Consider the following 17,952-nt stretch of genomic DNA (forward strand, 5'->3'; position numbering starts at 1 on the left):
GGATGAATACATTGCTGCTGGTAGCTGTTGTCCACAGATTCTATGGATGAAAAATCAGCCACTGGATTATGGTCTACATGTGGACAAGATTCTAATTTTCTGTGACAACACAAGTGCCATTGCCATCACTAAAAATCCTGTACATCATTCAAGGACAAAGCACATTGACATCAAGTACCATTTCATTTGAGAACATGTCATGAATGGTACTGTGGATCTTCATTTTATTCCAAGTGAGCAACAACTTGTAGAAATCTTTACCAAGCCACTTGATGAGTCAACCTTCACTAGGTTGGTAAGTGATTTATGTATGCTTAATTTTTCCAAAGTTATTTTGATTTCTAAGCAATTTGTAATGTAGCCAGAAAGAAATTTGATTTTTCCTAATAAGATGAAATTTTGGCTAAGTCAGAATTTACATCTCGATGGACGTTCATTATCCGTTAAAAGTGAATATCTGTTGAATTTCATTATCTGTTGAAAATCAAATATTTTTCTGGGTACTTTATATCTCAACGGATAATTGTTTGATCTATATCCGTTGAATTGCTTTAATCACAGCCGTTAATTCTATACCTTATCCGTCGAATTTACACACAGTGTTTATATATATGCCGATGGATAATCTTTAGAATTCCTATAGTTTATTTCATTTCTAAACGACTATTTTTGACAATTTTCATTTGGTACTTTATTGTACTTTTTAAGTTTTATTTGTCTATTTCTGAGAAAGTATAAAAGCCCCCTTTAATTTTTCATTTTACTTTTATCTTTCTTAAAGCAATTTTACTCCCTTCATCTCCAAAACCCTTTTTCTCTATAACTACTTTCAATCACAACAATGGCACCAGTAGTCAAGATTATATCTCAATCTGGATTTTTTTTGAGAAGAACAACTTTGTGGCACTGTTAGACAAGAACATTGTTCTTTCTAAGGACTATCACAAGATGATGGACTTCATTCGCAACTGCAAACTAAGCTATGCTATGCTTGAGTCTCCAGTAATTTATTATGAAGTTGTGGAGTAGATCTGACTACTACTGTGTACAACTCCAAAGATAAGACCATTGCCTTCACTCTAAAAGGTAATGATTATTGTATTAATTGTGATAAAATACAAGCATGCTTTCATTTGCCTAAAAATAACACCAATGTTCCGCACACAGACACAGACGTGAGCACCATGCTTGTGTCTGTGGGTTTTTCTCTCAAACCTACCAAATTAGGTGAGGTTAGGAGAATGGGCCTTAGAAAAGAATGTAGCTTTCTCTGTGATTCGTTTATCAAAGCATTTTCTGGTAAAATTAGTAATTTTGATGCAGTTACTTACTCAATGGTTAACATGCTCTATATGTTTTTGAATGACAAGTACTTTAATTTTAGTAACTCTATCATGATAGAATTAGGGTATAAGTTAGGAGATATTAAAAAGAGGTCAAAGAAAAGAGGATACTTGCTGATCTTAATAGGAACAATCTTCATAGTGAAGTGCCTCCCAACTATCTGCCAATCATGGAGGCACCTCTGGTAAATGAGGTAAACATTTCTGTCACAACTCTTTCCCAACCTGTAGTTTCTTTGAATTCAACTGTGTCTATGACACCTGTGAATGTGACCAAACAAATGCCTACCCAAGTCACAAAAACATAATATAAAAATCCAAATCAAAGAAACTACACTCTAGTTCCTCTCAAAAGAAACTAGTTTCAAAAACTATCAAAGAACATGAGGAGAGTGTGAAGGGTTGTGAGACAGGTGAGGGACAGAGTAAACATCAAAGAAGCCATAAGGATAAGGTGCGTGAGGTTAGTGAATCCCATCCTAGCCATACCACAATCTCCTTAAAGGTTGTGGTGATTTATAAGGAAAGTAGCACACTGCCAGATGCATCCTCTCAAAAGGATGTAACTATTGAAAATAGCTCATCATTAAGAGCACAGAACATAAGGGGTAGGGACACTATCGACCAAACTCAAACCTATATTAGAAAGAAGAAATTATAACCTTTGGGGGAGTCACAGGGCACGCACACAGTGCCAATTGTAGTCAAAGACTCATTTACCGCACCATCTCAAATTCATGTTGATGTGATTCCAATAAATGTGGAGTCACAGCCAAATTCTTTCACAATTGAAACACCTCACACACACAATTTTCCCACAAACTCACTGGATGTGGATATGATAAACACATCAATTTCCGATTCTCCATCTTTGAAACTCATGGAGGAGCCAAAATCTAAAGCAAGTGAGCATCATCTTATTGATGATTTGTTGGCTCACTTGCCCTTTCTTTCTGGAACTACTGAGAAATCTGTGCATAATCTCAAATCAATCACCATATATTCAACTGTACTATCAACTCCTAACTCTATCATTTCTACTCTCTCGACGTATATTCCTCATCCATCGACAAGTGATTGTCTCTCGACAGATAAGCTTCCACTACAAGAAAACAAGGCTAAGTACCATCGCACAAATAAAACTGACATCAAATTCAACAGTTTTCGGTTGAATTTAAGGGCACGGTTAAATTCAACCGCATGCGGTCGTATTTATATACGATCGTAATTATGCGGTCGAATTTAGTACTAATTACAACCGAATAAATACAACCTTATTTATATGCAACCATATACGGTTGAGTTTAGCCGTGCTCCTAAATTCAACCGTATTCGGTCAAATTTAGCCTTACTAATTACAACCGCATAAATATAACCGTATTTATATGCAACCGTATACAACTGAGTTTAGCCGTGCTTCTAAATTCAACCGTATTCGGTCGAATTTAGCCTTACTAATTACAACCGAATAAATACAACCGTATTTATATGCAACCGTATATGGTTGAGTTTAGCCGTGCTCCTAAATTCAACCGTATTCGGTCGAATTTAGCCTTGCCAAAAAATGGAGAGAGTTTTCCCGCCAACGAATTTTGTACTAAATTCAACGGATTTCGGTCAAATTCGATTTTTAAAATGGCGGGAAATTTATGAAAAAAATATAGAATAAAATTTACACGAAATTTATATTTTAGTTCTTGCAAAAAGATCATTATGGTAGTCAGATATTTATGGTTCAATTAATAATTATACTTTGAGTTTCAATTTATTTTGTATTTGATTTAAATTATAATCCAACCATACGGATATGAAAATTATCAAAAACAAAGTGTACGGAAAAAAATAAGTAATTTGAATATTTAAATTTTAACTATTTTTACAAATTGAATTTAGGGGTTGAGATCCTAACACTAAAATAGTTCGACAAGTACTTCTTACTAGTGTTTAGTCCCATACCGATGTTTTGATTTTTTTTTAAAATTTTTTGTGAATGATCCAACCTTACAGATGTCAAGATCTATATATTTTAGTGATATGATAAAAATTTTGGAAAAAAATAAATGTATTTGCTTTGCTATTTTAACAGTCAACCAATAGTTTGACTAGTACTTTTTACTTGTGTTTAGTCTTATATTGATGTTTCAATTTTTTTAAAAATATTTATGAATGATCCAACTGTAAGGATGTCAAGATCTATATATTTTAGTGATATGATAAAAATTTTAGAAAAAATTAAATGTATTTGGTTTGCTATTTCACCAGTCAACTAATAGTGTATGATCAATAAAGGATCTACCCCTTCCAGTGAAGGAAGCGAATGTTCAAGGCTGATCCACTTATGCTAGTTCAGGAATCTCTGGCCAGAGTGAATGAAATTAAAAAGGAGTTTCTAATTTGCATAGAACTATGCATAGTAAATGGTAAGCAAGTGATTGAATTAGATAGGCTTGACACGAGATCCATGCCTTGTATTTAATCGGAACATTGTAGGGTAGAAGGAGTTTATTGTACGGTAACTATTCACTGACAGGTTCTTGGTATTTTAAGCAGTGAATTCATATTATCCGGATAGTCGCGATATGTTGAGAAGCATCACTCATGATGTAGAATAAATATGATTAATTAATTAATCATATTTAATAAATTAGAGAATTTATATAAATAATGATAAAATAGTTGTATTATTATTTATTTCTACTACCGGCTTAATATTGAACCTATAGGGTCACACCATAAAAAGAGAATGATTTAATGATGGAGGAATTAATTAATAATGGCTAATAATTATTTATTTATGAAATAAATAATTAATTGGCAAATTTAATAATTGATTAAATGAGATTTAATTGATTATAAATTAATTAAGAAAAGTTCTTAATATTATTAATTAAAGGATTTAATTTTTGGAAATTAAATCAAGAGAGAGAATTATTTCTAAAGTGTTTAGAAAAAGGATTAATGATTAAAAGGTGTTTTAATTATTAATGAGAATAATAAATGGGATAATAATAATAATATTTATGGGAAAATTTCAGCTGAAAATTTTGCCTATAAATATACTATTATAGACCCTAATTTTATTCCAACCTCGAAACCCGAAAACCCAAAAAGTTTGGAAAACCCAATTCTCTCCACCTCCTTCCTCCTCCTTAACATCGTTTTCTTGGTGGATACCGGTGGAGTGCTTCACACTTGAGGAGCAACTGCTATGGATCTCTGATCGTTGTCTCCGAATTATTTTAAAAGGTTAGATTCGATCCCTCGAATTTTTATTCACGATTTATATGCTTTTATTTGGATTTTATATGTGTAAAAGTGTTTTGCCATGCCCCCGCTGCGTTTAAAAATCCAACAATGGTATCAGAGCATAGGTTGTATGCATATATATCTGTGGTAAAAATTTCAGAATTTTATGTGCTTGTATGAATTAATTATGATTTTTACAAGTTATATCATGGATTAATTTTGTCTGATGAGAAATCGTTTCTCAGAATAATTTTGAATGTTGATCTGGGTTCTACAAGTGTTGTAGATCGTCTGGGTATTTTTTTCATAATTTTTGGATGTATAAATTTTTTATTATGAATTTTTGAAGTTCTTGTAATTAAAATTCGTAAATAAATAAATAAATATATGTGTATATAGTATATATATATATATGTTTGTATACTTCTGCTGCTGTACATCTCCTGTGGTTGTTTGCTGCTGCAAGGAAGACAGAGAAAACACAGATGTCAGGAGAACAGGCGGCGGACGGGTATCGAGAAAAGGCGGCTGCTGCAGAAAAACAAAAAAAAAAATAGGGGTGTAACGCATTCTGGGAATGCGTTACAGACCTGTGACGCATTCACGGAATGCGTTACACCCTTAAATGGCTTAAAAGGTGTGTAACGCATCACCGGAATGCGTTACAGGGCTTGTAACGCATTCCTGTAATGCGTTACAGCCCTTCTGTTGATTTTAAAATTGATTTTCCGGGAGTTTCGTAACTCCGTTTTAGGCGTGCAATATACCGTTGGATTCGTTTTTTCGAGACGGATCTAATGGAGTGATCAATTTTAGTTTATATAAAAGTTTTGAACTGTTTATATTTCCATGAAGTGTTTTAAAGCTGTTTTTGACTATTTTTAATTGCTTTTAAATGCTTCATGTGATACATAGAGATGTATAATGCTTAGACTAATGTGCTAGATGATGTAACATGCCTACCTTAATGTTTATTCATGTTGATATATATGATATATGCTTAGTTTATCATGCGATGATAGATTTAGGTGAACTTAAATGAACATAAGGCGTTTGTTAGACAACCTAGTATAGTGAAATTATTTCATAACCTTAATAACAATATTATGAATACAATCATGAGATTCTTGTGTTTGTGAAACACGTAATTGAATATGAATTTTCGATATGAGAGAAATGATGATTCTGTCAACAACAGATTTCTATCTGTAAGAAAGGGTTATTAAGTGACGCCTCTTGACAATGCTCCACCCGATCTGGGAATCATCTAATCATTGATTATTGATTTGAAATATTTAATTTAAAAGGAAAAATTTCTTTATAATATGATTATGATTGTAACGTAATATAATCCCTCTAAAATTAAATAATATCAAGTAGTAATTGGCCAATGACACAACGGGCTTGTGTCGGTCATAGCCTTCCAACATGATAGAAAAGTAGTTCTTATTTTTGAATCATTGTCGGTTCGTGCTACAGCCGAGGGCTTTGATTTCGAAATAAGAAATACTTGTCTATTACTTAGAGATGTGTACATTGAATAAGAATCTAAAGGTCGGTACGTGCTACAGCCGTGGGCCTTTGGGGACTGATTCAACTGTACGAAATGTTGGGTTAGACTTGACTTAGAATATTGAGTTTGTCATGCTACAGCCGAGACTCAATTATTCAAGAGGCTAAAGTTTGATTAGGGAATAACATGAGATATAATTGACAAGAGTTGTCTGCCTATTGAACATTACATGGTGGTTCGTGCTACAGCCGGAGTCGTGTAATGGAATGTAGGATCCCTATTCCCACTAGCATTATGAATGCTTAATTTTTCACGTAGGGGGTTGAATAAATTAGATAAACTAGTGGGGGCCACTTATGAATAAAGACCCGATTCATATAGTGTTTTAAAATGAAATCGAATATTTGCTAAGTGTTGTTATGTGTTTATCATTTACAGATTTACAATATACATTATGTCTTCTGCACTATCACTCAGGAGCATACTAGATGCTCACAAATTGACTGGTCCTAATTATGCTGACTGGCTTCGAAACTTGAGAATTGTTCTCAAGATTGAGAAGCTGGAATACGTGATTGACTCACATAAGCCTACTGAACCTGCTAGTGATGCACATAATGATGAACATGTTGTGTATCGTAAGTGGATAGATGATGCAAATGTTGCTCAATGCATCATGCTAGCTTCCATGAACATTGAGCTACAGAAGCAACATGAGCATATGGATGCTCACACTATCCTCATGCATCTACAAGAGTTGTAAGATGTGGCAGGGAGGACAGCTCGATATGAGATATCGAAGGAGTTGTTCGGTTGTAGGATGTCTGAGGGATCATCTGTGAATGACCATGTACTTAAGATGATCAATTTGATTGAACGTCTTGGATAACTTGGTTTTGCCATGGATGGGGAGCTGAGCCAAGACTTGGTCTTGCAATCGCTTCCGAGTTCGTTCTCGCAGTTTGTTGTGAACTTTCACATGAATAAGTTGGATGTCAGCCTGCCTGAACTCCACAACATGTTGAAGACTGTGGAATCGAATTTTCCCCCTAAGAAGAGTTCTGTTCTTCTAATTGGTGAAGGTTCCAATCCTAAGAAAAGGAAGAGGAACCCTTCCAAGAAGAAGAAAGTAGGTGAGAAAACGCCGGTTCCACCAAAAGCTGAAGACCCCAAGAGCAAAGTTGTTTGCTTTCACTGTAACAAGGTGGGGCACTGGAAGAGTAACTGCAAGGTTTACCTTGCAGAATTGAAGAAGAAGAAGGGTAGTGAGACTACCGCTTCTGATTCAGGTATGTTCATGATAGAAGTGAATATGTCATTAAATCAAATTTCTACTTGGGTATTAGATACCGCCTGTGGTTCTCAAATCTGTAATTTGTTGCAGGGACCAAGGAGAAGTAGGACTCTTGAGGAAGAGGAGGTGATTCTACTGATGGGAAATAGAGCAAGAGTTGCTGCTGAAGATGTAAAATCATTTCATTTACATATGCCTACGGGCAAGACTATTGTTTGAAATAATTGTTATTTTGTTCCCTCGATTGTGAGGAATATTATTCCCATGTTAGACTTGGCTGGATTTTCATTTATTATTGAGAATAATGAATGTTCTATTCTTAGAGATAATATTCTTTATGGACCTGGCACTTTAAATAATGGTCTGTTTATATGTGACATAATTTACTTCAGATTGAACAAACTAATAAAAGAAAACAGATGATGAAAATCTCACTTCATAGTGGCAATGCAGTCTCCATTTAGTAGACATGGAGAGAGGACTGCAAATTTGCTAGGAATGGTACACACAGATGTATGTGGACCAATGTTTACGCAAGCCATGGGTGGATTTTCATACTTCATTACTTTCATAGATGATAGATCTAGATTTGGATATGTGTTTGATGAAACACAAGTCTGAAGCCTTTGAAAAGTTCAAAGAGTATAAGTATGAAGTGGAGAAACAACCAAACATAGTATTATAACTCTTCAATCAGATCGAGGTGGTGAATACTTTAATGGAGTATTTCTAGATTATCTCAAAGTAAATGGTATAGTCTCCCAGTGGACTCCTCCAGATTGGTATCTGAAAGGAGAAATCGAACTTTGTTAGACATAGTTCGGTCCATGATGAGCTATGCAAATCTTCCAGTATTCATATGGGGTTATGCATTGGAAACCTCAACATATTTACTGAATAAGGTGCTTTCCAAATCTGTTCCTCAAACTCCGTATGAGATATAGAAAAAAAGGAAACCGAGTCTTAAACACGTTAAGATTTGGGGATGTCCAGCTTATGTCAAGTAAGTTGACCCAAATAAGCTGGAATATCGATCCGTAAAATATAGTTTTGTGGGATATCCTAAAGAGACTTTAGGGTATTACTTTTACACCGATCATCGGGTGTTTGTATCCAGACATGCTACCTTCTTGGAAAAGGAGTTTATCCTTGAAGGAAACAGTGGGAGCAAAATTGAACTTGATGAAGTTCAAGAAGTACAAACTACTACGGATCAAGTGGAAACACCTGTTCTGACTGAACAACCTTTTGTGGAACAGCCCATTCATAGATCAGGGAGAGTGTCTCCCCAACCTGAGAGGTATTATGGCCTTGTCATTGAGAATGACAATGAGTTGTCGATCATTGATGATGACGACCCTGTGACCTATAATGAGGCTATGAGTAGTGTTGACTTAGAGAAATGGCATAGTGCCATGAAATCTGGAAAGAAATCTATATATACGGGATACAAAAGAATGATTAGAGCAGATGGCCAGGTGGAGACCTTTAAGGCCAGGCTTGTGGCAAAAGAATTCAAACAAAGGCAATGGATTGACTTTGATGAAACCTTTTACCTGTAGCCCTGTTAAAATCAGTTCGGATTTTGCTTGCGAATGCTACTTACTACGACTATGAGATCTGGCAATTAGCCAGATGGTTTTCTTTCCAAGAGAAATGAAAACCTAGTGTGTAAGCTGCTGCGAACCATATGTGGTTTAAAGCAGGCTTCTCGAAAGATGGAACTTTCGTTTTGATGAGACAATCAAAGAGTTTGATTTTATCAAAAACGAAGATGAACCATGCGTCTACAAAAGGGTTAGTAGGAGCGCGGTAACATTTCTTGTATTGTATTGAATTAGAGTTGACACACATAACAACATAGCAGACCCACTCACAAAGCTACTTTTTTAAAGTCACTTTGATCATCATAAAGATGAGATGGGTATTAGATACCAGAGTGATTGACTTTAGTACAAGTGGGAGATTGAAAGGAATATGTCCTAAGTCCAATCATGTATAAGGATTTAGGAATAACTTTTATGTAATCTGTTTTGATTTCATTGATATTAATAAAGACTTGTTTTGTTTTTATTACGGGCTTTATCTATTTAAGTGTTTAAATAAGATATACCATAGTTTAGAGTAAAGTTTTTTATGGATTATGATGAGATCATAATAGTGAGACCTAAAAAGATGATAACTCTAAACTTAAATAGTTCCTGGTCATAGGATTACTAACTGGTAATTAATAATCCGCAAAGATCGGTACATACTATGCTTGCTTCATTATGAAGGATGTCTGTTCTTATAGACATTTGTGTGGTGACACTATAGCTAGTATGCAGGTGCTTATTATAGAATAAGTTCACTGAACATGACTCGCACAGCTGAACAACTGATGGAGTTCACTCACGTATCAGCAGTTGTTCGCATAGTGATAGTTGTACAAGTATCCTTAGACTTGAGGTCATCATAGTCATCTTGTGTACACTGAACTATGCTTTGGTTTAGTTCTTAGTCTCCAGGGACAATTATTAGGGCTCTTCTGGGTATAGGAATTTGTACACGAAGATAGTGTATGATCAATAAAGGATCTACCCCTTCCAGTGAAGGAAGCGAATGTTCAAGGCTGATCCACTTATGCTAGTTCAGGAATCTTTGGCCAGAGTTAATGAAATTAAAAAGGAGTTTCTAATTTGCATAGAACTACGCATAGTAAATGGTAAGCAAGTGATTGAATTAGATAGTCTTGACACGAGATCCATGCTTTGTATTTAATCGGAACATTGTAGGGTAGAAGGAGTTTATTGTACGGTAACTATTCACTGACAGGTTCTTGGTATTCTAAGCAGTGAATTCATATTATCCGGATAGTCGCGATATGTTGAGAAGCATCACTCACGATGTAGAATAAATGTGATTAATTAATTAATCATATTTAATAAATTAGAGAATTTATATAAATAATGATAAAATAGTTTTATTATTATTTATTTCTACTACCAGCTTAATATTGAACCTACAGGGTCACACCATAAAAAGAGAATGATTTAATGGTGGAGGAATTAATTAATAATGACTAATAATTATTTATTTATGAAATAAATAATTAATTGGAAAATTTAATAATTGATTAAATGAGATTTAATTGATTATAAATTAATTAAGAAAAGTTCTTAATATTATTAATTAAAGGATTTAATTTTTGGAAATTAAATCAAGAAAGAGAATTATTTCTAAAGTGTTTAGAAAAAGGATTAATGATTAAAAGGTGTTTTAATTATTAATGAGAATAATAAATGGGGATAATAATAATAATATTTATGGGAAAATTTCAGCTGAAAATTTTGCCTATAAATACACTATTATAGACCCTAATTTTATTCCAACCTCGAAACCCGAAAACCCAAAAAGTTTGGAAAACCTAATTCTCTCCACCTCCTTCCTCCTCCTTAACATCGTTTTCTTGGTGGATACCGGTGGAGTGCTTCACACTTGAGGAGCAACTGCTATGGATCTCTGATCGTTGTCTCCGGATTATTTTAAAAGGTTAGATTCGATCCCTCGAATTTTTATTCACGATTTATATGCTTTTATTTGGATTTTATATGTGTAAAAGTGTTTTGGCATGCCCCCGCTGCGTTTAAAAATCCAACAACATCTGCAAAAACTTCCATGGCCACTGCAACAAAGCTTCAATTAAACACTACTGAAAAGTCTGTGGATATTTCAAGTTATAGGGGCATGGTCGGTTCACTTTTGTACTTAACAGCTAGTAGGCCAGATATAATGTTTGCCACTTATCTTTGTGCTAGATTTCAAGCCGATCCTAGAGAATCTCATTTAGTATCTATTAAGAAAATTTTCAGATATCTCAAAGGAACACCAAAACTTGGCATTTGGTTTCCTAGAGATTCTAGTTTTGATCTAATTGGTTATTCAGATACATATTATGCAGGTTGTAGAATAGACAAAAAAAGTACAAAAGGAACTTGTCAGTTTCTAGGAAAAAAGCTAGTGTCCTGGTTTAGTAAGAAACAAAACTCAATTTCCACTTCCACGGCTGGGGATGAATACATTGCTGCTGGTAGCTGTTGTCCACAGATTCTATGGATGAAAAATCAGCCACTGGATTATGGTCTACATGTGGACAAGATTCTAATTTTCTGTGACAACACAAGTGCCATTGCCATCACTAAAAATCCTGTACATCATTCAAGGACAAAGCACATTGACATCAAGTACCATTTCATTTGAGAACATGTCATGAATGGTACTGTGGATCTTCATTTTATTCCAAGTGAGCAACAACTTGTAGAAATCTTTACCAAGCCACTTGATGAGTCAACCTTCACTAGGTTGGTAAGTGATTTATGTATGCTTAATTTTTCCAAAGTTATTTTGATTTCTAAGCAATTTGTAATGTAGCCAGAAAGAAATTTGATTTTTCCTAATAAGATGAAATTTTGGCTAAGTCAGAATTTACATCTCGATGGACGTTCATTATCCGTTAAAAGTGAATATCTGTTGAATTTCATTATCTGTTGAAAATCAAATATTTTTCTGGGTACTTTATATCTCAACGGATAATTGTTTGATCTATATCCGTTGAATTGCTTTAATCACAGCCGTTAATTCTATACCTTATCCGTCGAATTTACACACAGTGTTTATATATATGCCGATGGATAATCTTTAGAATTCCTATAGTTTATTTCATTTCTAAACGACTATTTTTGACAATTTTCATTTGGTACTTTATTGTACTTTTTAAGTTTTATTTGTCTATTTCTGAGAAAGTATAAAAGCCCCCTTTAATTTTTCATTTTACTTTTATCTTTCTTAAAGCAATTTTACTCCCTTCATCTCCAAAACCCTTTTTCTCTATAACTACTTTCAATCACAACAATGGCACCAGTAGTCAAGATTATATCTCAATCTGGATTTTTTTTGAGAAGAACAACTTTGTGGCACTGTTAGACAAGAACATTGTTCTTTCTAAGGACTATCACAAGATGATGGACTTCATTCGCAACTGCAAACTAAGCTATGCTATGCTTGAGTCTCCAGTAATTTATTGTGAAGTTGTGGAGTAGATCTGACTACTACTGTGTACAACTCCAAAGATAAGACCATTGCCTTCACTCTAAAAGGTAATGATTATTGTATTAATTGTGATAAAATACAAGCATGCTTTCATTTGCCTAAAAATAACACCAATGTTCCGCACACAGACACAGACGTGAGCACCATGCTTGTGTCTGTGGGTTTTTCTCTCAAACCTACCAAATTAGGTGAGGTTAGGAGAATGGGCCTTAGAAAAGAATGTAGCTTTCTCTGTGATTCGTTTATCAAAGCATTTTCTGGTAAAATTAGTAATTTTGATGCAGTTACTTACTCAATGGTTAACATGCTCTATATGTTTTTGAATGACAAGTACTTTAATTTTAGTAACTCTATCATGATAGAATTAGGGTATAAGTTAGGAGATATTAAAAAGAGGTCAAAGAAAAGAGGATACTTGCTGATCTTAACAGGAACAATCTTCATAGTGAAGTGCCTCCCAACTATCTGCCAATCATGGAGGCACCTCTGGTAAATGAGGTAAACATTTCTGTCACAACTCTTTCCCAACCTGTAGTTTCTTTGAATTCAACTGTGTCTATGACACCTGTGAATGTGACCAAACAAATGCCTACCCAAGTCACAAAAACATAATATAAAAATCCAAATCAAAGAAACTACACTCTAGTTCCTCTCAAAAGAAACTAGTTTCAAAAACTATCAAAGAACATGAGGAGAGTGTGAAGGGTTGTGAGACAGGTGAGGGACAGAGTAAACATCAAAGAAGCCATAAGGATAAGGTGCGTGAGGTTAGTGAATCCCATCCTAGCCATACCACAATCTCCTTAAAGGTTGTGGTGATTTATAAGGAAAGTAGCACACTGCCAGATGCATCCTCTCAAAAGGATGTAACTATTGAAAATAGCTCATCATTAAGAGCACAGAACATAAGGGGTAGGGACACTATCGACCAAACTCAAACCTATATTAGAAAGAAGAAATTATAACCTTTGGGGGAGTCACAGGGCACGCACACAGTGCCAATTGTAGTCAAAGACTCATTTACCGCACCATCTCAAATTCATGTTGATGTGATTCCAATAAATGTGGAGTCACAGCCAAATTCTTTCACAATTGAAACACCTCACACACACAATTTTCCCACAAACTCACTGGATGTGGATATGATAAACACATCAATTTCCGATTCTCCATCTTTGAAACTCATGGAGGAGCCAAAATCTAAAGCAAGTGAGCATCATCTTATTGATGATTTGTTGGCTCACTTGCCCTTTCTTTCTGGAACTACTGAGAAATCTGTGCATAATCTCAAATCAATCACCATATATTCAACTGTACTATCAACTCCTAACTCTATCATTTCTACTCTCTCGACGTATATTCCTCATCCATCGACAAGTGATTGTCTCTCGACAGATAAGCTTCCACTACAAGAAAACAAGGCTAAGTACCATCGCACAAATAAAACTGACATCAAATTCAACAGTTTTCGGTTGAATTTAAGGGCACGGTTAAATTCAACCGCATGCGGTCGTATTTATATACGATCGTAATTATGCGGTCGAATTTAGTACTAATTACAACCGAATAAATACAACCTTATTTATATGCAACCATATACGGTTGAGTTTAGCCGTGCTCCTAAATTCAACCGTATTCGGTCAAATTTAGCCTTACTAATTACAACCGCATAAATATAACCGTATTTATATGCAACCGTATACAACTGAGTTTAGCCGTGCTTCTAAATTCAACCGTATTCGGTCGAATTTAGCCTTACTAATTATAACCGAATAAATACAACCGTATTTATATGCAACCGTATATGGTTGAGTTTAGCCGTGCTCCTAAATTCAACCGTATTCGGTCGAATTTAGCCTTGCCAAAAAATGGAGAGAGTTTTCCCGCCAACGAATTTTGTACTAAATTCAACGGATTTCGGTCAAATTCGATTTTTAAAATGGCGGGAAATTTATGAAAAAAATATAGAATAAAATTTACACGAAATTTATATTTTAGTTCTTGCAAAAAGATCATTATGGTAGTCAGATATTTATGGTTCAATTAATAATTATACTTTGAGTTTCAATTTATTTTGTATTTGATTTAAATTATAATCCAACCATACGGATATGAAAATTATCAAAAACAAAGTGTACGGAAAAAAATAAGTAATTTGAATATTTAAATTTTAACTATTTTTACAAATTGAATTTAGGGGTTGAGATCCTAACACTAAAATAGTTCGACAAGTACTTCTTACTAGTGTTTAGTCCCATACCGATGTTTTGATTTTTTTTTAAAATTTTTTGTGAATGATCCAACCTTACAGATGTCAAGATCTATATATTTTAGTGATATGATAAAAATTTTGGAAAAAAATAAATGTATTTGCTTTGCTATTTTAACAGTCAACCAATAGTTTGACTAGTACTTTTTACTTGTGTTTAGTCTTATATTGATGTTTCAATTTTTTTAAAAATATTTATGAATGATCCAACTGTAAGGATGTCAAGATCTATATATTTTAGTGATATGATAAAAATTTTAGAAAAAATTAAATGTATTTGGTTTGCTATTTCACCAGTCAACTAATAGTGTATGATCAATAAAGGATCTACCCCTTCCAGTGAAGGAAGCGAATGTTCAAGGCTGATCCACTTATGCTAGTTCAGGAATCTCTGGCCAGAGTGAATGAAATTAAAAAGGAGTTTCTAATTTGCATAGAACTATGCATAGTAAATGGTAAGCAAGTGATTGAATTAGATAGGCTTGACACGAGATCCATGCCTTGTATTTAATCGGAACATTGTAGGGTAGAAGGAGTTTATTGTACGGTAACTATTCACTGACAGGTTCTTGGTATTTTAAGCAGTGAATTCATATTATCCGGATAGTCGCGATATGTTGAGAAGCATCACTCATGATGTAGAATAAATATGATTAATTAATTAATCATATTTAATAAATTAGAGAATTTATATAAATAATGATAAAATAGTTGTATTATTATTTATTTCTACTACCGGCTTAATATTGAACCTATAGGGTCACACCATAAAAAGAGAATGATTTAATGATGGAGGAATTAATTAATAATGGCTAATAATTATTTATTTATGAAATAAATAATTAATTGGCAAATTTAATAATTGATTAAATGAGATTTAATTGATTATAAATTAATTAAGAAAAGTTCTTAATATTATTAATTAAAGGATTTAATTTTTGGAAATTAAATCAAGAGAGAGAATTATTTCTAAAGTGTTTAGAAAAAGGATTAATGATTAAAAGGTGTTTTAATTATTAATGAGAATAATAAATGGGATAATAATAATAATATTTATGGGAAAATTTCAGCTGAAAATTTTGCCTATAAATATACTATTATAGACCCTAATTTTATTCCAACCTCGAAACCCGAAAACCCAAAAAGTTTGGAAAACCCAATTCTCTCCACCTCCTTCCTCCTCCTTAACATCGTTTTCTTGGTGGATACCGGTGGAGTGCTTCACACTTGAGGAGCAACTGCTATGGATCTCTGATCGTTGTCTCCGAATTATTTTAAAAGGTTAGATTCGATCCCTCGAATTTTTATTCATGATTTATATGCTTTTATTTGGATTTTATATGTGTAAAAGTGTTTTGCCATGCCCCCGCTGCGTTTAAAAATCCAACAATGGTATCAGAGCATAGGTTGTATGCATATATATCTGTGGTAAAAATTTCAGAATTTTATGTGCTTGTATGAATTAATTATGATTTTTACAAGTTATATCATGGATTAATTTTGTCTGATGAGAAATTGTTTCTCAGAATAATTTTGAATGTTGATCTGGGTTCTACAAGTGTTGTAGATCGTCTGGGTATTTTTTTCATAATTTTTGGATGTATAAATTTTTTATTATGAATTTTTGAAGTTCTTGTAATTAAAATTCGTAAATAAATAAATAAATATATGTGTATATAGTATATATATATATATGTTTGTATACTTCTGCTGCTGTACATCTCCTGTGGTTGTTTGCTGCTGCACGGAAGACAGAGAAAACACAGATGTCAGGAGAACAGGCGGCGGACGGGTATCGAGAAAAGGCGGCTGCTGCAGAAAAACAAAAAAAAAAATAGGGGTGTAACGCATTCTGGGAATGCGTTACAGACCTGTGACGCATTCACGGAATGCGTTACACCCTTAAATGGCTTAAAAGGTGTGTAACGCATCACCGGAATGCGTTACAGGGCTTGTAACGCATTCCTGTAATGCGTTACAGCCCTTCTGTTGATTTTAAAATTGATTTTCCGGGAGTTTCGTAACTCCGTTTTAGGCGTGCAATATACCGTTGGATTCGTTTTTTCGAGACGGATCTAATGGAGTGATCAATTTTAGTTTATATAAAAGTTTTGAACTGTTTATATTTCCATGAAGTGTTTTAAAGCTGTTTTTGACTATTTTTAATTGCTTTTAAATGCTTCATGTGATACATAGAGATGTATAATGCTTAGACTAATGTGCTAGATGATGTAACATGCCTACCTTAATGTTTATTCATGTTGATATATATGATATATGCTTAGTTTATCATGCGATGATAGATTTAGGTGAACTTAAATGAACATAAGGCGTTTGTTAGACAACCTAGTATAGTGAAATTATTTCATAACCTTAATAACAATATTATGAATACAATCATGAGATTCTTGTGTTTGTGAAACACGTAATTGAATATGAATTTTCGATATGAGAGAAATGATGATTCTGTCAACAACAGATTTCTATCTGTAAGAAAGGGTTATTAAGTGACGCCTCTTGACAATGCTCCACCCGATCTGGGAATCATCTAATCATTGATTATTGATTTGAAATATTTAATTTAAAAGGAAAAATTTCTTTATAATATGATTATGATTGTAACGTAATATAATCCCTCTAAAATTAAATAATATCAAGTAGTAATTGGCCAATGACACAACGGGCTTGTGTCGGTCATAGCCTTCCAACATGATAGAAAAGTAGTTCTTATTTTTGAATCATTGTCGGTTCGTGCTACAGCCGAGGGCTTTGATTTCGAAATAAGAAATACTTGTCTATTACTTAGAGATGTGTACATTGAATAAGAATCTAAAGGTCGGTACGTGCTACAGCCGTGGGCCTTTGGGGACTGATTCAACTGTACGAAATGTTGGGTTAGACTTGACTTAGAATATTGAGTTTGTCATGCTACAGCCGAGACTCAATTATTCAAGAGGCTAAAGTTTGATTAGGGAATAACATGAGATATAATTGACAAGAGTTGTCTGCCTATTGAACATTACATGGTGGTTCGTGCTACAGCCGGAGTCGTGTAATGGAATGTAGGATCCCTATTCCCACTAGCATTATGAATGCTTAATTTTTCACGTAGGGGGTTGAATAAATTAGATAAACTAGTGGGGGCCACTTATGAATAAAGACCCGATTCATATAGTGTTTTAAAATGAAATCGAATATT

This window comes from Apium graveolens, chromosome 9 (assembly GCF_009905375.1).
Source record: "Apium graveolens cultivar Ventura chromosome 9, ASM990537v1, whole genome shotgun sequence".
Classification (NCBI taxonomy): Eukaryota; Viridiplantae; Streptophyta; class Magnoliopsida; order Apiales; family Apiaceae; genus Apium; species Apium graveolens.